Below are 6512 nucleotides of genomic sequence, written 5' to 3'. Positions count from 1 at the left end.
ACTCAGGAGTATTGTTGTGGTTCTAATTTGCACAAACTGCAGGGGCTCTGAATCAGAACATTTTAATTTATCTGTTCAGTAAGTTAAAATGCAGGACACATTAAAATAGGATTGTTACTTTGTCTCTGTCCTGTTTGTTTATAACTGAACGTCCCTTACATTTTTAAGGACACATACCTACTAATGCGATACTCATTGCAAATAGTCCAAAAACAAGCACGTCCGGCAGCTGCGGGGTTGAAGGTGAACATGTATGGTATTCTAATGGCTTCTGTTTCCATTGATGAATGAGACAGATTCATAAGGAGATCCTTCACACGATTAAGTGAACACATTGCCTTTTCTGTCTGATGTAGAGGCTACATTTGTGTCAGCAGTACTATACAGGTAAGTCGAATACACTTTCTGGGGCTGCATCTGTAGCGCCTCATCTAAGAGGATTGTTAGAGCACAGTTACATTCACCCACCCAATTTATTCTTTGATCATCTAAGAGGATTTGTTTACTTTCACACACGGTAACATTCGCCCACACAACATAAAATCTCTGAATGTCCAATGGCTCAATAGCCCTGTTTTCCCTTGGGAACCACCAGTGTACAGTCCCATCCCATTCAAAAATATAACAGACATACTCAATTGATATATTCAATTAACAAATATAAAAAGATATTATGAACAAGAGAACTCTTATTCTTCATCTAGATCCAAGATCACACAATTAATTTAATGCATACTCGAAGTGCCTGAAGTCTTGCTCTGTTGTTTTAAATATACCTCCAAAGCATTTAGTTGTGTTAACTACCAAATTATTTGAACTAATTTAACGTCATATTCAGGAAATCCAGAAAAAGTCTTCAGACTTGTCGTGGCTGTTGAAGAAGCCACCTGTTGAATCTCACCCGGGATTTCTTGAGAGATCACTCAGTGAGCGAGTCCTCCCTCTGGACTCTGCACTGAGCTGAAAGCTGCGCGAACTCCTCACTGCGTGTCCTGTACTGTTACAGGTGCTCTCATGTAGAAGTGGACACAGCGACAAGAACACCTTGAACTTTTTCCATAAGTGAAGGAAAATTCAAAAGAGCATGAAAAGTATGGATCATATAAAATATCCATGGTACAACTCGAGAAAAAACTGAAGGACTAAACAACGACTTTTGATGATCACAAGAGATTCAAGAAACACAACCGTCCGCACACGGGCTTGGATCCTGAAAGCTTAAGTTAAAAGACAAAGCGAAGGATGCGAACTGTAAACTCTCTTCACATCTTACAGTTTGTGAAATAAAGCAATTTCTTACTTTCTTTATAATTTCTTACTGCTGATAGACGATTTATTGCATTTTAACAAAATCACAATTTCAAACATTTTGGGTTAAACTGTTATTCACACACTCTAACGGAGAGAAACGTTAGTGTCTTCAGGTGTGTGAGCCCACTTCTAAAAAAAATAAAAAATAAAAGTTATATGAAATTAATTGTTCTACTTTTTAGGCTTGCATAGCCTTATGAATATTTCGGTTAAATATTTTTTTTTTCTGTAGTAATTTCAGTTGATATTAATATTAGTCATGATTTAAAATTTTTGGACATGGTTCATCTTAAATAATTTTGTAATTAGTTTCAGTTTTGGAAAATCGCACCCAGAAGCTACCAAAACTGGTAATGTTCATATACTGTGTAATGCAATAGCAGCATTTTGGGTGGGAAAACAAAAAGTATTTCTTGGTATGAATCCCAACACTTCATAAGCGGCGTTCAAGGACTTCTAGCTTCAGATAAAGCTGTCAATACATCATAGATTTTTACTCAATTAATATCAGCAGTGTTATCGCTACCGAACGCTAAATATAGATCCTGGCAATACTTCGTGAGATCTTCGTAAGAAAATCCAAAATACTACGGAAGGAATCTGTAACGGACACGGACTGGAATCCGTATCAGATCTTGTAGAAGACCCTATGTGATGCGGTAAGAGCTGGAGAAAACAGGAGGCGTGGTAAAAAGGAACACATAGGGGTTTAATAGTGCACAAAATAATAGTGACAGTCCCTGAGACAGTGTACAGGGAAGACAAAACGGCATCCAAATCCAAACGGCTCCAAGGGCAGGTCAAAGCACGGTCCGAAAGTCCATAAACTGGAAATCCATCCTGGAACGCGACAAAGTTAAAATCCCCGGGAGGGGGGAGCACATGGACAAACAAAACATGGAGGTCCAAGGGTGACGGGGCGAGATTCTCCAGACCCCGGGCTCAGGAAGCGGGAGGTGTCGGGGATGAGGCCTATGCCCTCAGGAGACGGACGTAGGGTTTCCTGGTGCTAGGCGGGCCTCGCGACATCTTACCCTAATGATGAGCCCCGAGGACTGGAGGAGCTGGTCTATAAATAATAACGCTAAAAGGGTACACCTGGAGAGCTAAATGACACGAACAATAATGAGAGCAGTGGAGCGCCCTCTAGGGAGGGATGTCGGGCGTGACAGAATCAAATTTACACGTTTCTTTGAATCGAGAAGAGGATCATTATGAGACTCAAAACATGCCTGTCTTTTCTTTTTTCGAGAACAAATGGATTATTGTGGTGTAAAGATGGGTTAAAAACCAAAATCATCTGCTATTGCTGCTGTTTCTTTGATAGTTTCTTCAAATCATTCAACTGATCATCGATATTGAGGAATCATATTATACAAATTGTGGTTTTCTGTTATTTGCTAATTTTATTGTAATTACATCTTCGTTTACAGATGTCTTGCATGTATCATATATAATAGTCGCCGTGCGTCCTCAGCTAAAATGTTTTAAAAAGTAAAACAAAAGTACAATATGCTTAAAATGAAGGTAAATATATCAAGATATTAAAATACAATTTTACAGTCCTAACCTAATAATGCTTGTGAAGTTTTCCAATAAATCCAAACTGTAATTTTGAAATATTATTGCTGAGAATGCAAAGAGAGTACAAAGATCAAATTAAATGAGTGAAAATACAACAGTAGTTCACTAAACTGAATTTCTTCCCTGAAATAATTTGCTTGCGAAGCACCAAGCAGCCTTGAACGGATCGCGGAAATCAAATATACAGATGGGTTCAGAGTGTGCATTCCAAATTTTGTGTTACGTTTTCCTTTGATAGGGCGGAGTTGTCTTCACAATCTGGGTTAAATAAAAAGGAGTGACGTCAGTGTAAAACAGCTTTCCTTCTTGGGGAACAATGGTTGTGTTCCATACTGTATTTTGTAATTATTTTGGTTTCAAGATCTCAATTTAGTGTGAAACATAAAAGCCAGCTTGATAAATCTGTTACACGTCATTTACAATGGCCTTTCAACTAATAGCCTGTGCAGGGTTCAAACCCCAGCTGTTGTTACGAGTTGCGTAAGGCTCTGCAACATGCAGATAAGAAACTAACCTCTGCCCCTTCTTTATATACACAGTGAGCTATATATACCAGCTTACTGCCCCCTACGGGCTCTGTATTTGATTGCGGTACAAGACCGGTGGAGAAATGAAGTGAGGAGGGTGTGATCATTAAAAGGCTCATAGCGTTCTTGGAAAGGCTCAAACCACCACCCTTTTGGTTAACAACCGACCCACAAGACTCATGTACAGCTTAACACTCCTCGGTCTCAGTGAAAGTGATACACTCCGTAAAATTTCGGGAGATTCATTTGTTTTTGAAGAAAACTCACCAACAGCGGCCGAGATCTACTGGAGTTTTTTCATTCTGTACTGCGATTTCTGAAGGGTACCCTGTGAAAATAAGAGTTTTGACGAGAAGGGATGGACATCGTAAGGTCAGCAGACTTGGGGAATTGGACCTTATGGTGAAGTCTGAGGGCTCAGCAGCAGCAGAACCTGATCAGTATTGTCTGGATTTAGAGACAGACGTGCTACTGATGCACCATGGGGAACGTAATTAAAAAGATAAAATAACAATGTTCCTGGATCTGTTATCGAGAACAACACCTACACAAGAGCTGCGCAGGAAGAATAAAATGTGGTCTGGGAAAAAGAGACTCTCTTCAGAAGAGCGGTGCTCCTCACAGGAGAGAATGAAATAAAAAATAAAAAAATCGCAACACTGTTTTTTCTCCTTTGGGGGATTAAAAGCAGCTGCTTGGTGTGGCGCAACGGAAGCGCGTCTGACTCTACATCAGAAGGCTGGGTGTTCAAATCATGTCGAGGTCAGCTATAAGTTTTTCAGGTTCTGCTGGTACTGAACCCGGAATTCTCACCATGCCGTTGAGTTCTATCTGTACACCACATAGATAATCTAAACAAAATAGAGCTGTACAGGATAAGCAGTTAGGAGCTCACGCAGCGAATATCCTTGAACACAAGAGAAAAGGCACAGTTCAAATCTGCTAAACATCATGTCCTACTTTAGAGACATTTACATCAGAGAATGGAACTCTAGAAGTTTTAGATCTCTTTTTTATTACAGGTTCAAACAAACCTGAAAGTTAGGGAGTTTCAGGACACTTTTGTTTCATTAAAAATTGTGTGAAGCTTTTAAATGTAATTTGAAAAAAACCCCGCTATTGGACATTAGCTGGTGCTTTTTGTAACAATTTGCTATTTCATGCTGGAAAGAAAAGGAACAGACCCAACGTTTGCTTTCAGATGCAGTTTTCCAGTGGGCAAAAGACATATAATATACGTCTATTAAACGCACAATTTAGAGACGTATAAATGTGGTCCGCAATTCGTCTAGAATGAAATTCTAATATACGTCTATTGTTATACGTCAATTATACGTCTACGATTAGATGTTCATTATACATAAATGGTTGGAGTTCTATTATATGGATAAATTTAGAGGACTATTATACGTATATGGTTAATAATAAAAATAATTGCTTACACTTATATAGCGCTTTTTCTGGACACTCCACTCAAAGCGCTTTACAGGTAATGGGGACTCCCCTCCACCACCACCAATGTGCAGCATCCACCTGAATGATGCGACAGCAGCCATAGTGCGCCAGAACGATCACCACACATCAGCTCTCAGTGGGGAGGAGAGCAGAGTAATGTATCGAGTTCATAGAGTGGGGATTATTAGGAGGCCATGATTGGTAAGGGCCAAAGGGAAATTTGGCCAGGACGCCGGGGTTACACCCCTACTCTTTTCGAGAAGCGCCCTGGGATTTTTAATGACCACAGAGAGTCAGGACCTCGGTTTTATGTCTAATCCGAAGGATGGATGTCCGAAGGATCCGAAGGACGGTTAGAGGTTTATTATACATCAGAGATAGGTTTTACAGGTGTAGAAACTAGTAAACCAAGCCAATGATTTGGTTTAGAAATTTATTCTGAAAATACACATTCATACCTGAAAAACATGTATTTCAAATTATACATTGTATACAATCAATCAACAATCAACTTATGGGCAATAATCATAAAAAAACACAACTAGTCTTAAACTTTAGCTACAAATTCTGGTAACATGGCAATATACAGTATAGTAATGACAAACACAAACTAATTACATTAACACAATATCTAACTCAAAACCACATTTTGATTCAAATATAAATTTTAAAATGTACTTCTATATTTCCAAGAAAAAAAAATATTACAATGGAAGTTAAGACAATTTTTGTCCACCATTTGCAAACCTTGTCTAATTGTCTTAACAGGACCAGAAACCTTTTATTTTCAGTGTCCAGATCTCCTGCCCCCCTGCCTTGCATATGCATTCTTCAAGTAACGCATTGCGTGCTCCTTTATATCTTTTTCTGTCGATGTAGGGTGGGACTTCAAAACCGCAACTAGGAGAAAATTATATAATATTACTACTCAAATAAATGATGATAAATATCTTCTTGAGTATAATCTAAAAAATGAACCATTAAGGTTTACTAAGCTCAAAGCTGAAATAAACAGATAAAATTTGGCTTGCATCATAGCAGTTGAGCAATAAAGTCTGTCCTAATTAAAGAGTACCCAAAGTTTGAAAGTACAACATAGAATAAGAATAATTAGAGAAACAGCAAAACTATTTTGTATCATCTTCCCCATTCACACTATTTTTATGTGCCATTTTTTGCTTATTCACATACTATTTTAATCAAAATAATATTAAGTAAGATCTGTATGTATTCAGATAGCATTATTATTTATACTTACTCGTCAAAAGAGGATTGCTGAGATATTTGCGGATAAATACTTCAATCTTCTACGATTGAAAAACATGTCCAAAATGGTGACCAATGAATACTAGCAATGCATTGTGGTATATAACTGGAAAATATGCTTGGTTAGATATTTTCTCAACGTATGCGTTTATTAATGTGGTAGATATTATGGTTGAAATTTAACATTGATAATACATCGCGGTTATGTGCCCCCCTGATGTGCAATTTTAACGCAAGGTATTATATATAATGACATTATGGAATAGGATGGGGACAGGCCTGGCGTCACGGGGGGAGGGAGGAGTGTCGCCCTTTCAGTTTTGGGCAAAAGGATTTACTTAACTTGCGCCCTAATAAAATAGTTGTACT

Source organism: Lepisosteus oculatus, chromosome 14 (assembly GCF_040954835.1).
Source record: "Lepisosteus oculatus isolate fLepOcu1 chromosome 14, fLepOcu1.hap2, whole genome shotgun sequence".
NCBI classification, from domain to species: domain Eukaryota; kingdom Metazoa; phylum Chordata; class Actinopteri; order Semionotiformes; family Lepisosteidae; genus Lepisosteus; species Lepisosteus oculatus.
This window is presented reverse-complemented; position numbering follows the sequence as displayed.